Here is a 15,928-nt window from a genome sequence, read left to right as displayed (position 1 = left end):
GCTTCATTCTTGAAGTCAGCAAGACCAATAACCCACCGGAAGGAACCAATTCCAGACACAGAGGGACTGCCAAGTAAAGACGTCAGAAAGTGGGCTTCATTGAACCCCAGTTCAGCTGCAGGCTAAAGACTGTGGAGGCTAAAGACTGCTCATCTTCTCCCTTTGTAATAACAGAATGCTGGCTTTTCTCTGGGACTTCTCAAATCTTTAAATAAGCATTACAGTTTTGAAAGGGTGGGTAGGAGGGCATTAGAGTATATAAATTTTCCCAAACTCAGTGTTCTTGAAAATTTATTATTTCAATTTTTTCAGAGCCTTTCATACTGGTTTTCTGCAGAACTCACTTTGAAATACACTGTCTTACAGTTTTCTGTTGTCATTCCTGTAGGCAACTGCAGAATAAAACCCTGCCATCAAACATCATTCCCACAACATTTATTTTTCTATTTCTTGGATGAAGTTTTCAAGTGGGACATCTGGTTGTTTGCTGCCTGTATTAATTTGCTAGGGCTGCTATAACAAAGTCTCACATTCTGGATGCTTAAACAACAGAAATTAATTTTCTCACAGTTTTGGAGGCTGAAAGTCACAGATAAAGATGTTGGCAGGTTGGTTTCCTCTGAGGCTGCTCTTCTGAATTGCAGACAGCCATCTTCCTGTGGGCTTCCCCCTGTGTATGTCATGTCCAAATCTTCTCTTCCTATAAAGACAGCAGTCATAATTGATTAGGGTCCACCCTAGTAACCTCTTTTCAGTTTACCTCTTTAAAGATCCTGTATCCCAATACAGTCACATTCTGAGGTCCTGAGGGTTACGATTTCAACATATGAATTTTGGGGGGATATCCCATAACACTGCCAGAGCTTGAAAGCTGGATTTGCAGAATAATTGTAAGTGATGGCAATGTCAGACAGACCCAAGATATCTAGAACATCTGGGCTAGTCCCTAAAGAGAGGGGGAACATTCCCTGTGATGATACAGGATGGATCCACCCTTTGTAGTAAGAGGTGAAGGGAAGTGAAGGGAAAATGTGGGAAAAAAGTCCTTGATTAGGAGCTGGCCCCATCTTGGTGTGCTTGGTATCTGGGCAGAGGACATGCCATGTACTGCACATGGACACTCTTATTTAATTGTCCAGCACCTCTAAGAGGTAAGTACTGTTATAACCATCACTTTGCCAACAAGGTTGTTGAGGCTAAGGGGAGTCTGAGAATTTGCTGAAGGCCGGAAGTGATTAAGTGGTACACTTGGCATTTGAACCCAGGCAAGTTTACGCCAAACCCACGTTGTGTGCATTTCTCAGCTTGCCTAGAATCTTACCAGCTACATGCCTGTAAAAGTCGTATTTCTAGGCCTTGATTCTCATCTTCAAAATGATACTAATGAAACATGTGTCTCCTATGTCACTAAGGTATTGAAAGTCTCTTTGCAACCTCAGTGAGAAAAGCCAGAGCAACTAAGGAGAAGTGAGAGAGGCTATGGTGATCTTCCTAAAAGACTCCTAGACTTTAGGTTACCTAAATAAGTAGGTTACCTAAATAAGTCCTCAATAAGAGACTCAAAATCAATGGGAGGGCCAGGCCCACAGAGAATCATCTCAAAGTGCTACATGAGGGGGCACCGCAGGCAACATGAATAAATTACTAAGTGCAGATAAAGTTTCAGGATGCTGTAAGAAAATACGTAATCAAAAATACATATATAATCAAAGTGTTCAATCATATAGGAAACCTCATTGGAAAAGCAGATTCTACAAAGGAAAGAATTTGCTGGCTATGGTGGATGTGGCAGGAATAACATAGAGAACAGCATGTTTTTATGGATCAGTGTTTCCAGAATCAAAAACAGAATGTAGTGGATTATCTACTTCATGATCTGAAATACACATCACCTTGTCCTCTTCCTTATAATACACACAAACCATACACACACACACACACACACACATATCCCCCTAGAATTTAATTTTTGAAATTTCACATACATTTTTCCAAGAACTCTGGCATCTTTCGTCTCGACTGGTTTCTACTGCAATCCTGTTAAATAAATGCAGAAAAGTTTATTATTTTCCACTGACAGGTAAGACCACTCAAAGCCAAAAGAAATTAAGTGATATTCCTATAAGATATTCCCCTCTTAGCTTTTTTAATAAATCTGTTAGGGTGCTTTGGGTAGCAAATAACATAAACCCAATTCATACTGGCATAAGTAAACAGAGGGAAAAATGGGCTCATGTAACCAAAGCCATAGGGTAGCTCTCCTTGACTAAAAGAATAGCTTGGTCTTCATTTTCAGATAGCTTCTCTCCTCTGTGCAAGACCGCTACCACCAGCTTCAGAATTCTCTCTCTTTTCATCTGATCAACCCCAGTAGAAATTACGTACCGCTCTTCAACATAAAACATACTTTGTTACAGAGAAAAAATGTATAAATGAAGACTGTTTTTCTTTTTTCATAGGCATTCCTGATGGATTAAGACTCTTTGCTGCTCAGTGAGGTATTTGAATTTTTGTCTTCATTTGTCTATTCCACACCCATGGCAGACATCACTAGTCAATCATGGCATATTTGCTGTTTTCAATCAGTAAGATCCAGTGTGTTAGTTGAAACCTTAGACCTCCGGCAAGCAAGGATGCAAAACCTGGTGTCACTGTCTTCATCTTATTCTTCTTTTACTTTTGGAAATTTCATCAATCACCTGAATTTTTTTTTCCCAGAAGCCTCAATGATAAGCATTTCCCCAGTAAAACCTTAATGAACCAAATAACAGTGAAGTGAATCACTGAAGCATAGCTGTACTCTTCTTTAGCTTCTCCTTGGCCCCATTCTCTCCCCAACAGACCAGGAGCTTAACTCTAGAATCCAGGAAGCTTTCTGCAGAGCCATTAAGCCCAACCCATACTGATTAAGAACAAGCACTCATTAATATTTCCCATAATGATGCCTTTTCAAATTAGAGCCTGAGTATTTGCTGCTACCATATATCCAGCATAATCTCATTTGAAAGACTACATCAACAGACCCTAATTTGGGCATTTTAAAGGAAACACAAAGTAGCAATGTCACATCAACTAATAACTCTGCAGAAATTACAGAGATATTAGCATTGCAGTGGGAAAGAAGAGCCATACACACTTTTTACCCTCCCTCTCCACTCTCCCTATCCCACACAGTGACCAACAGAGTCTGTGGAGAGTGGCAGCTCTGGTCTCCCGTCCTGTCTTGCCCACAACTGGCATGTTGGTGCCCATGGTGGGCTCTCAGCATGAGTGGCAACAAGACAGAGCCAGCAAGTACCCTACAGGCCACTGCGAGTTGCTGCTGAATTAATAGGCTGGCAACAGGGCAACAGGTAGTTGCAAAAAGATTTGCCACTGAGTTTGATGAGACAGCTTTCTATGCCTAAGAGAGCCATGGCACAAGGAAGCCTTTCTGCCAAGAGACCATGACCTCCCTTGGTGTCTTGGCTACTTATGTCCAACACATTAAGAAACTGTTTCCAAGAGTAAAATAAAGCAATCAAGCCCAGCGGGGACCTGGTGAGAGCGTCGTCTGTGTCTTGGGTGGGAGGTTCTTGGACAGGGCTGCAGGAGGCCAGCCTCTGCTCTCAAGTGCTTGAGATCCTGGGTGAGAGGCAGGTGAGCACTGGGTCCTCCGTAATGCAGGTGGCGGGGAGAGTGACAGGGGGTGTCAGCAGGAACACAGAAGCGCACAGGCAGGAGGCAACGCAGTGGAACTTGACCCAGGGAACAAGGCTTCCTGCAGCTGAGTCTTGAAAAGTGAGAAGGATTTCCACAGGCCAGGAAGCTATGCCAGGCAGGGGGAATGATGCCAGCGATGACGAGGGACCTCCATCTGGGGTGTGCTCCCAGGTGAAGCAACCAAGCTTCATTTCTGTAGGCAGGAAGAGCCTATAATGACTGATCAGAGGCATGGCTGTGAGAAGAGCATTTGCGAGGGCTCTGAGAGCAGCGCTTTCTATTCATCACTTTTTCTATTCATCACTTAACTTCACCGCCTCTTCCAGACCAACGCGTGTGCTAAGCTGTCATTTATTTACTCACAACTTCCACGGAGCACCCGTCTGTGCCTGTGCTGTGCTCTGTCCATGAGGCGAGCACGGGCTCTTTCCAAGGTCATGTGGGTGTGAATGACCTTTGGGCCTCATGCACCTTGCTCAGCTCCTGGCCCAGAGTAGACACCTACAATTATGTGTGAAAAAATATCTTCATATCAGGTCTTCAGATCATCAGTCAGACAATCAGACCCATCACTTAAGGTTCTCTTCCTCATCTTGTTACCCACATGGCAGGTGGGTTCAATGGCTTAGCGGGTAATGACCAATGACCACAGCCAAGGCAGGTTCAACAAGGGGATTTTATGCAGCAAGTAAGGAGGAAATCATGGATAGTTCTCAAGCAGTGCCTCCCAGAACAAAGGTGAAAGCTGGGCTTTTACTGGGCTGGCGAGCTGAGTCATTAATTGTAGAGATGGAGTAAAGCGCATCACTGGTCATGTTCCACATACCTTGCATGTATAAAAAACGGTACATGGGCTGGGCGTGGTGGCTCACGCCTGTAATCTCAGCACTTTGGGAGGCTGAGGCAGGTGGATCATGAGGTCAGGAATTATAGAGACCAGCCTGGCCAACATAGTACAACCCTGTATTTACTAAAAATACAAAAATTAGCTGGGTGTGGTGGCATGTGCCTGTAGTCCTGTCTACTTGGGAGGCTGAGGCAGGAGAATCATTTGAACCTGGGAGGTGTAGGTTGCAGTGAGTCGAGACCACACCATTGCACTCCAGCCTGTGTTACAGAGCGAGACTCCATCTCAAAAAAAAAAAAAAAAAAAAAAAAAAGTGAATGAGCTCCTTCCTCCCTGGGTGGGGATTTTAGTATGCTCACAAAGGGAGTTCTCCAAAGTTTATCTCCAATGCAGGCAACTCTGGGTCAAACCCATTCTCGTTTTCCAGGGCTGAGATTCCTCTTGGAAATTTTTGAAACAACTCTGGGTGCAATCGTTACCAGTGGATGCTTGTTCACAGTGCATGCACAGAAACCTGTGGCCCATAGGTTAGGCTCTTGCAAGACTTCCCTGAAAGATTAGACCTGGTCACTGACAACATTTGTCTGCATTTCCCCTTGACAAGAAAGTCAACTCTGTGACCAAGCCAGGCTCTCCAACCAGTCTAGATTCAGAATGGTTACTGGAAGAGAGAGCTTAGGAGCCGCAGCTTGAAAGGTACTTCAGAGATGTTGTGTTTGTCTTCCAGCCATCTATTCTCCCTTCTGCTGGTGCCAGCACTTTGATTTGCCTTGATGAATCGTCCTCCTGTTGGTCTCAGACAATGTGGGTCTGGTGCCCAGCTCCTTCCTGTACACACCATCTTGAGCAGTTGACAGCTGACTCAAGATGACAACTTTGCCATCCCATGAACCTCGAGGCTGCTTCAGGAGCATGCATATTAAATAGGTCAGTCTACTATGGACCAATCCTACACATTTTTCTAGAACTGGGAAAGGGGACATTATCTTGTCTTAGGAATTGCAACCAGTAAGGCCTCTGGGGTGGACTCCCCAAGAGTTTGGCCAAGCAGCAAAAATAGAACCAGGAGATGGAGATGGCCAGGGTCTGATTAGAGTTGGGGAAAGGCTTTAGGTGGCTCTCCTGATGTGGCAGTTTCTAAAGAATAAAGATAGTTTTAGATAATAAGAAAGAGATCTCTGGCTAAGCTGTAGCGCCAAGCATGCTGTCTGGTTACCAAAAGCATGGATGACCAAAACTTCCTTCCAGAGTGGCCCTGGGAAATATTAGCGGGGGATTTACTGAAGGGAGAACTACACTGAGACACTTCCATCCCAAAGTTGCAGCAATGGCAGATTTGGGCAAAAATAATAGAAAAAAAAACAGCGTAGTGTGTCTCAAATTATTCCACATCTCTCCATCTCTATCACCACTACAGGCGTTTAGTCTACTGTTGCCTCATTCTGAAAGAATAAAACCATCCTCAGTTTTCATCCATATCCTCCTGTCTTCCATTCTCCATAGTGCATCCAGAATTATCTTTTTAAAATACACATTCTGTTAAGTCACTTTCCTGCTTAAAATCCTCTGATGACTTCTCATTCAAATGAGACTAAAATCCAAATTCCTTACCAAGGCCTGTTTGGCCCTAAAAGACTTATCCCCAATCTCCTCCTCTACCTCATCTCATGTGACTAAAACCCAGCCATCATGGCCTTTATTTTGTTTTTCAAACACATCAAGCTCCTTCTGACCCTATGGCTTTGTTCTTGTGGTCACCGTCACCTGGAATATACTCTCTCATACTTTCCTCATAGCTGAATTCTCAACCTTCCGTCCCAGCTAAAATGCCACCTCCTCAAAGAGTTCTTCTCCACGTCAATTAGTTTTTAACCTGGGTGACTCTGATAAATTGTTTTGTGACATTCAAAAATGTAACCATAGTGGCTCCAAATAACTGAAAGTCAGCTATGCAAAAATAGAGATTTTGTCTTTCCTTGTCAACAGCAGCTTTTTGAGGTCTTAGAATGAATTCCATATTCCATATTCAGTTAGCATTTGTTACATAAGTGTCTGGAGGCTGACTGGATGGCTAAATGGTGATTGGACAAACAATGGTGATTGTCTACACAATGTAGTTCCTACAGGCTACTGAAAGCAGCCACCCTCAACCAGAAGCACTGGACTTAGGAAAGTTTGTAACCAAAGAATATCCAGCTCTTAGAGCCACAGAGCACTTGGCAAGAAACAGGCTTCTCGGCAGACTACCATCAAGTGTAGAAGCAGACAATTCAGGTGAGAGCCAGCACCTTCCATTGCAGTGACATTAAATCTGCTGGTAGGTGCCACAATAAACATACGTGTGCATGTGTCTTTATAGCAGCATGATTTATAATCCTTTGGGTATATACCCAGTAATGGGATTGCTGGGTCAAATGGTATTTCTAGTTCTAGATCCTTGAGGAATCACCACACTGTCTTCCACAATGGTTGAACTAGTTTACAGTCCCACCAACAGTGTAAAAGTGTTCCTATTTCTCCACATCCTCTCCAGCACCTGTTGTTTCCTGACTTTTTAATGATCGCCATTCTAACTGGTGTGAGATGGTACCCTAGAACTTAAAAGTATAAAAAAAAAAATCTGCTGGCAGGAACAAGTGCAAGGTTCCTTAGTTACTCATATCTACTTGCATTGAGATGATGACTAACTTCCAAATTGCCACGTTATGCAACATGTCTCATTTTCCTTCACATGGGATGGGTGATGTGCTGATGGCACGACAACTGCTACCAGCCAAAACCTTTGCATTTTGCTAAACTAAGCTTCATAAATGAAGGAGAAATGCTAAGAAGAGCAAATGCTAGGGGAATTTGTCACCATTAGACAGGACTTACAAGAAATACTAAAAAGAGTTCTAAAGATAAATATGAAAGAACAAAATTTGCCATCATAAAAGCACATGTAAGTAAAAAGTTCACAGATCCTATAAAGCAATTCTACAACTGTTGCTACAAAACAACCAGGTAACATTACAACAACAATAGAATCTCACATATCAATATTATCTTTTAATGTAAATGGCCTAAATGTTCCAATTAAAATATACAGAGTGGCAAATTATATAGAAAAAGTAAGATTCAAACATTTGCTGCATACAAGAGATGCATCTTAAAGGTAAAGACAACCAAGCCTCAAAGAAAACTGATGGGAAAAGATATACCATACAAATGGAAAACCAAAATGAGCAGAAATAGCCATACTTACATGACATAAAACAGACTTTAAATCAAGAGCAGTAAAAAAAAGACAAAGGAGATTATTATATAGTGATAAAGGGCTCAATTCAACAATAGGATATAACTATCTAAATATGCACCCAACACTGAAACATTGATATTTATTAAACAAATGCTGACAGAAAAGAGATAGACAGTAATACAATAAGGGACTAACGCCCTTCTGACAACACTGACAACAAAATATCTCAAATTGACAACATAATGTTGCACTGCAACGAGTTTAAAAAACAAAGACAAACAAAGCCTAAACCTAGCGGATGAAAAGAAAGAACAAAGATCAGAGCAAAACCAATGGGATTGAGAACAAAAAACAGGCAAAACAATCAGTACAGAAACATTAGAGTTAAATTAGACTTCAGACCAAATGAACCCAACAGACATTTACAGAACATTTTACACAATGCAGAATGCACATTTTCCTCATCTGCACATTAAAAATTCTCCAAAATAAACCATATGTTTGGATATAAAGCAAATCTGAATAAATTAAAGAAATTTCTAAAAATCAAGTTTCTTGGACCACAGTGGAATAATATTAAAAATCAATACCAAGAGAAACTTTCAAACATATGCAAATACATGGAAACTGAACAATCTGCTCCTAAAGAACCTCTAGTTACCTGACAAAACCAAGGCATAAATTTTGAAAACAATTTTCAAACAAAGAAAATGGAGACACAACATACCAAAACTTCGGGATACAGCAAAAACAGTGGAGAAAAGTTTATAGTGTCAAATGCCTACATAAAAAGTAGAAAAATATCTCAAATTAACAACATAATGTTGCACCGCAACAAATTAAAAAAAAAAAAAAAAAAAAAAAAAACTAAGCCTAAACCTAGCGGATAAAAGAAAGAACAAAGATCAGAGCAAAACCAATGGGATTGAGAACAAAAAAAGATAAAAGGATCAACAAAATGACAAGTTTGTTTCTTGAAAAGATAAAATTGATAGATTGCTAGCTACACTAAACAAGAAAGAGAAAACTCAAATAAACACAACAAGGAAAGATAAAGGTGACAATACACCTGATACCACAGAAATACACAAGATCACTAAAGACTACTGTGAGCATCTCTAAGCACACAAACTAGAACACCTAAAGGAAGTGAATAAATTCTGGAAGCATACAACCTTAAAAATAAACCAGGAAGAAATAGAAATCCTAAACAGACCAAAAACATTTAATGAAATTTAAACAGTAGAAAAAAATCTCCCAACAACAAAAAACAAGACCAGGCAGATTCATAAATTCTGCCAGATATACAGAGAAGAGCTGAAACTATTTTGCAGAAACTATTCCAGAAAATTGAGGAAGAGAGATTCTTCGTCAACTCAGTCTATGCAACCAGTATTGCTGTAATATCAACATCAGGCAAGAACACAACAACAAAAACTACAGACCAGTATCTTTGATGAACAAAAATCCAAAGATCCTCAACAAAATTAGCAAACCAAATTCAACAGCACATCAAAAATATAATATATTATAATCAAGTGGGTTTCATCTCAGGGATTCAAGATGGCTTACCATATCCAAATCAATAAATGTGATTCACCACATAAACAAAATTAAAAACAAAATCGTATGATTATCCCAATAGCTGCAGAAAAAGTATTTGATAAAATCTAATACCCCTTCATGATTAAAAATAATCTTAACAAATTAGCATAGAAGAAATAAATCTCCAAATAATAAAAGACACATATAACAAACCATAGCCAACATCATACTGAATGGGAATAAGGTGAAAGAATTTCCCTAAAGAGCTGGAACTAGTCAAGAATGCACACTCTCAACCGTTCTATTTAATTTAGTATGGCAATCCCTGACCAGAGCAATTAGGCAATAAAAAGAATTAAACAGCATACAAACTAGAAAGGAAGAAGTAAAATTTTCTCTGTTTGCAGAGAACATAGAAAAATGTTACCACTCCACCAAAAACTATTAAGACTAGTAAATAAGTTCAGTAAACTTACAGTATAATCACATAAAAGATTAATGTAAACATGATTAACAAACATAATTTGTTTTTCTATACACAAATAACAAACTATCCAAAATAAATTAAGAAAACAATCCAAAGACAATAGCATCAGAAAGAATACATATGAATAAATTTATCCGAGGAGGTGAAAGATTTGTACATTGAAAACTATAAAACATAGATAAAAAACTTAAGAAAAACACAAATAAATGGTGTGTATCTTATGCTTACAAATTTGAAGACTTGTTAGTGTTAAAATGTCTATACCACCCAAAGTGATCTACAGATTGAATTTAATCTTTACCAAAATTCCAACGGAATTTTTCACAAATATAGAAAAACAGTCTTAGTCTTTATATGAGGTCACAAAAGACTCCAAATAGGGCAAACTTGAGGAAGAGAAGAAAGCAGAAGGCAGCACACTTCTTGATTTCAAGCTTTACTATAAAGTTACAGTTAATAAAATGGTATGCTACTGGAATTTTAAAAAGACACAAAGACCAATGGAACAGAATAGAGAACCTAGAATATAGAGCTATCTGCAAACAGAAATAATTTGACTTCCCCTGTTTCAGTTTGGATGCCTTTTATTTCTCTTGATGACTGCTCTAGCTTAGACTTCTAGCACTATGTTGAAAAGAAGTTGTGAGAGTGTGAATTCTTGTCTTGTTCCAGTTATCAAAAGAAATAATTTGAGCTTTTGCCCATCAGTACGATGTTGGCCGTGGGTTTGCCATAGAAAGTTCTTATTAGTTTGAGTCATTTTTCTTTGACGCCTAGTTTGTTGAGGGTTTTTATCATAAGGGATGTTGAAATTTATCAAAAGTTCTTACTGCAACTATCAAAACAATCATATTTTTTGTTTTTGATTTTGTTTATGTGGCAAATTCTGTTTATTTATTTGCATATGTTGAGCCAGTCCTGTATCCAAGAAATAAAGCCTACATGATCACGGTGAATTAACTTTTGAATTTGGTGCTGGATTTTGTTTGCTAGTATTTTGTTGAGGATTTTTGCATCTATGTTAATCAGAATATTGAATTTTATGTGTGTGTGTGTGTTCGTGTGTCTTTGGCAGATTTGTATTACCAAAATGATGCTGGCTTCGTAGAATAAGAATGATTTGAGTAAACTAGGTAGAGTTGGTCAAATATGATGGGAGAAAGACCAGGACAACAAACAAAGCCAACAATATGATTACTGAGCACTCTAATGGTAAGGAGAAATTAAGGCCAGCTGGTTGTTAATCTTTTCCTAGAAGCAGGAAGAAACAACTCACCTTCTTTGTTGAAAGTGAGCTGAAATTCCAGGAAGAAGTTGCCTGCACTTTATTGTCACAGAAGCAGAAAACTTGCCTTCCCTTTTTGGAAGCAAGTAAAACTCCAGGAAAGAAGTTGTACAGCAAAATCAACTTCAGATCTTGACCAAATTTTGGGAAATCAAAAATTCTCTGGAGTGGGGAGCTCCCAGGCCTCAGAAATTGCCCTAGTTTACACCATAAAGATAGCTCAAACTGGTACCAAGCATTGATAGATTTGTCAAAGGTCAGGGACACCTCCACTCAGAATCCTCTATGGTTACCAACTTGTAAACCCAAAAGTATCTGAGACAGGTCTCAATCGATTGAGAAACTTTATTTTGCCAAAGTTAAGGATGCGCACCACGGAGCCTCTCTCATTGCTAGCACAGCAGTCGGAGATCCAAGTGCAAGGCGGCAGCCAGGCTGGGGGAGGGGCGCCTGCCATTGCTGAGGCTTGAGTAGGTAAACAAAGCTGCCCCGAAGCTCGAACTGGGCGTAGCCCACCGCAGCTCAAGGAGGCCTGCCTGCCTCTGTAGACTCCACCTCTGAGGGCAGGGCATAGCGAACAAAAGGCAAAAGAAATCTCTGCAGACTTAAAAGATGCGTCCATGAAACAACTTCAGGAGGGCCTGATAACAGTCTCGCTCTGTCGCCCAGGCTTGAGTGTAGTTGTGCCATCTTGGTTCACTGCAAGCTCCGCCTCCCAGGTTCACGCCATTCTCCTGCTTCAGCCTCCTGAGTAGCTGGGGCTACAGGCGCCCGCCACCACACCAGGCTGTTTTTTGTATTTTTAGTACAGACGGGGTTTCACCATGTTAGCCAGGATGGTCTCGATCTCCTGACCTCGTGATCCACCTGCCTTGGCCTCCCAAAGTGCCGGGATTACAGACATGAGCCACTGCGCCTGGCCATAGCTTGCTTTTATATATTCAAGGGAGGCATAATACATCCATCAATACATGTAAGATTTACATTGATTCAATCTGGAAGGATGGGATGAGTCAAAGTGGTGGGGGAGGGGGTGCTTTTAGGTCCTAGGTAGATTTAAAAATTTTCTGATCGGCAATTTGTTGAAAGAAGTATTATTAGTAGTAAGGAATGTCTGAGTTCCAATAAGGGATTGCAGAGACCAAGGTTTTATTAGGCAGAGGAAGCCTCAATAAGCAGGCCTCAGAGAGAATGCATTGTAAATGTTTCTTATCAGACTTAAGGTCTGTGTTGATGTTAATGCTGCAAAGGTAGTGTAGTGCTACCTCTAGCACTACACTGTTTCTTCCCTTCTGAGAAAGCCTGTGTTTTGATGAACACACACACACACACACACACAGAACTTCTTTGCTATTAGATAATTTGGTTTGCTTTACTAAACTGTTCAACCATTCCTTCATTCATATTTGAAAGCCTATATAATGATAAACACACACACATATACACAAACAGAGGTTTCTTTGCTATTAGAATTTTTTAAAAAATTTGTTTAAGCACTCATTCATGAAGGGTTTGAGGTCATTACTGGACAAGAGAGTAGCAGTGCATCAGCAAGCAAAATACCAATGACCAAGATTGAGTGAGTGCTAAATTTAGAAAGATAAAATTGCTACTGCAATTAACATTTGAGAAAACCTACCTGGAAAAACACCTGGAGTCTAGGTATTTGGATTTAATTTACACCAAAATTGGAAAAGTAATATTTAAGCCTAGGTCAATTTTTACTTCATGGATATTGAGTAGATAAATGTATACTTTCCACAGGCAATTTGAACATTTTTTATGGGGAACAGCGGGGGTTGAGGGAGAAAGTACTATAGTTTTAAGGACTCTCAAAAGCTCTTAACATTTATATATATATATCTGCTCTTACACAACTCATCCTCTGAATCATAATTAAAATTTCAGTGGCCACAACAAAACCTACTACACATAGCTACAGAACTTTAGCCTATCTTATTTATTCTTCGAGGAAGAAGCTCCTTACTTATATTTTGAAACAGATTGCCTGTCTGGGCAACAGTTCCTCTTCTGTTTTTCAGATGAGAATCTCTGGTCACCTTGACCTTTCCCCTTGTCTAGTATGTATTCCCACAATGTATGTAGACTGCCCTGCCTCCTTCAGTTATGCTGCCTAATTTGGGTGTTCCCTCTTTTCTTATTGGAGAAATCTAGAAATGATGCACAGTTACCTAATACTGTGGAATGAAGTAGATAAATCTGATTTATTTATTTTTAGATTAAAAAAATTTTTAGCAACATGCTAAACCTAAGAACAATTAATTCACTCAGAAATAAGACAGTTTTAGAAAACATGCTAACCCCAAGGGCAGGCAGTATAAATCATGGTCTTTGGCATCTAGTTCCAGACTAACTTTCAGAGGCATTCAAAGAAAATTCTCATCCCTGCTATCCCTGTATTCCCTCATTCCCTAAAAGACACAAAGATAAAGGCCATCTGCTTCCCCGAAGTCTACCATCAGCCACCCTAGGGAAGAGAAGCTGGATTTACAGCCACCCCCTATTTCCATCCATATAATTTGTATTTGATTATGCAAACAAGTTATACTCATAAAAATACTTGTAAAATAAAAGGTTGTGGGGTGGTACAGCAACTCCTTTACAGCTAGCTTTGTAAAGTGGGGAAAGACTTAGACCCAGTGGAGTCTCATATGGACAGCTTGAGGGCTGTCACTTTTCACAGCGTGATTTTAAGCAATGTCTCACTTTGTAGACAAGAGGATGAGAATTCAAATAGGTTATCTAAAGAAAGTAATGGGAACTCTCAGTGAATCAGTTGACCAGATTTTCAGGAGTCTTTTTTTTGTTTTTTAATTTCACTCATTGTAATCGGGAACCTGTTCTAAAAATACTTTTTAATCATCCTTTTATTTTTCTTCCTTTTCTCCCCTCTCACCCCTTTATTCCTTCCCTCTCTAGACTACCCTCCAAGCTTATCTAATTATGTTCTTGCTTAAGAAATATCAGAAGGTAATCTTAGAACAAGTAAGGCATGGAGTCCCTGTGAAATTCTCCTGCTTAGGGGGAGTCACAATTAGTCCACTACATTAAGGCCAAAGTCAAGATAACACCAACCAGGCCTCCAGTTGGGTGATTACCCCTGACAGCTATCGCAGCAAAGACACAGATGCTGCACTCCACACGGCTCCCACATGTCTCCCATAGCAAGTTTTTCTTTAAAAACCCTATGGTAATGTTTAAAAATCAGTGATGGTATTTTAGAAAGCCAGTTTGCCATCCCTTGGGTTTGCTGGCTCTGATTAAACCTGCTTTTCCTTCCACCAACCCTCAATTTTCATGTCTGGCTTTTAAGTGGTGAGCAGCTGAACCTGAGTCTGGTACAACCTCATATTTTGAAGTTAACTGGAAATTAACTGAAATTAACTGGAAATATTTTTTCTTGGTGCCTTATTGGTATATGTTTGCAAACTTTTGTCATATTTTCACGTGATCATTGCCAGTGAACTGGTCCTGTGTGTGTGTTGTAACTGTGTGCATGTAACAAGCTTTAAATAACACGCCCACAGCACCATTTCAAAGTTAGTATTCTTTAGGCTGTTTTGTCCTGTTTTGTCATGCACCAAACCTCAATAACAGCATCCATGACCTGCACTCTCCAGTAGAGAATGGAAACCTTAGAGCTAGGACATGCAGTTGCATTTTAATAAAACGGTTATTCTTGCCAAAGGAGCTTCTTTCACTTTTGTGCTCTACAGAAAGACCAAAGGGAGTAGCAGACACAGAACTTTGAATAACTGCTTTCTAACCCCAAATGTGTCCAATGAGACAGAAAAAAGCACGCATCTCAGCAGGTGTGAGGGAAAGTGGCAGAGAGATGCCTGCCTCTTTTGCATGCTCCCTTTTTTCTCCAAAACCCAATCAAGTCATCCTGGAAAAGAAATCTTAACTGCGTTGGTGAAAATGGTTTTGTATGAACAGACTACCAAGACATTACAGAAGCATGAGGGTAGGCAGGAGGGAAGTAACTCGCCTGACTCAAAACTCTCAAAAGTTTCTAGCAGCTTGATGACAATTACAATATTTATTTTAGCCAGATTAATATTCATCTGTGGTATATCATTTTACAACAATGTGACTTCATAGCCTAAGCAACATAGCGAAACCCTGCCTCTACTAAAAGTAAAAAAATTGGCTGGGCATGGTGGTGTGCACCTATAGTCAAAGCTACTTGGGAGGCTGAGATAAGAGGATTGTTTGACCCTGGGAGGTTAAGGCTGCAGTGAGCCATGATCATGCCACTGCACACCAGCCTGGGTAACCGAGCAAGACCCTATCTCAAAAACAAAACAAAATAAAACAAAACCGTAAAAACAATATGACTTCATGTTTGTAAAAACTGAATGTATAGTATGCTTTGTAGATGGGTGTGTATCTACAGAGTATATATGATACAGATGAAATATTTAGTGACTTTTGATATGAGGTTGGTACAGGTGGATTTATTAGTGAGCCAGATGAAGCACATACCAAGTCAATGGTTCAAGTCCAGGCATTCAATGCTCTTTATGATTTCTATACATGTATCATACCTATCCCGTGCAGTGTAGTCACTGTCATCTGTCATGCTAACTCCAGAACTTACATGTCAGAGCCAGTGATATATTTGTAGATAATCAACTTTGAACACTTTAAATTTTTACTGGCAGATGATAATTATAAATCTGAATACTAACAATAACAACAACAACAAAACCCAGAGCATCTTGATTAGGAATTTTTTGTTTTGTTCCTAGGAGTCAGTAGAATGGCTATGCGGTTATGTTAGTTTCAAAATGTTTAATT

The 15,928-nt window shown here is 39.8% G+C and overlaps 1 long non-coding RNA gene across 1 annotated transcript; it reads right to left on the bottom strand.

The window, feature by feature from the left end:
- Window positions 1-321: 321 nt before the first annotated feature.
- On the bottom strand, window positions 322-11,204 carry LOC134731303 (uncharacterized). Its single transcript, XR_010115025.1, has 3 exons — window positions 11,096-11,204; window positions 1,986-2,037; window positions 322-700 (listed from the first exon to the last, which is right to left on the bottom strand). It is a non-coding gene; the product is annotated as an uncharacterized lncRNA (long non-coding RNA).
- Window positions 11,205-15,928: the final 4,724 nt, after the last annotated feature.

This window comes from Symphalangus syndactylus, chromosome 13 (assembly GCF_028878055.3).
Source record: "Symphalangus syndactylus isolate Jambi chromosome 13, NHGRI_mSymSyn1-v2.1_pri, whole genome shotgun sequence".
Taxonomy (NCBI): Eukaryota; Metazoa; Chordata; class Mammalia; order Primates; family Hylobatidae; genus Symphalangus; species Symphalangus syndactylus.
The sequence above is the reverse complement of the archived record's forward strand: the minus strand, read 5'-3'. Positions and strand labels throughout refer to the sequence as shown.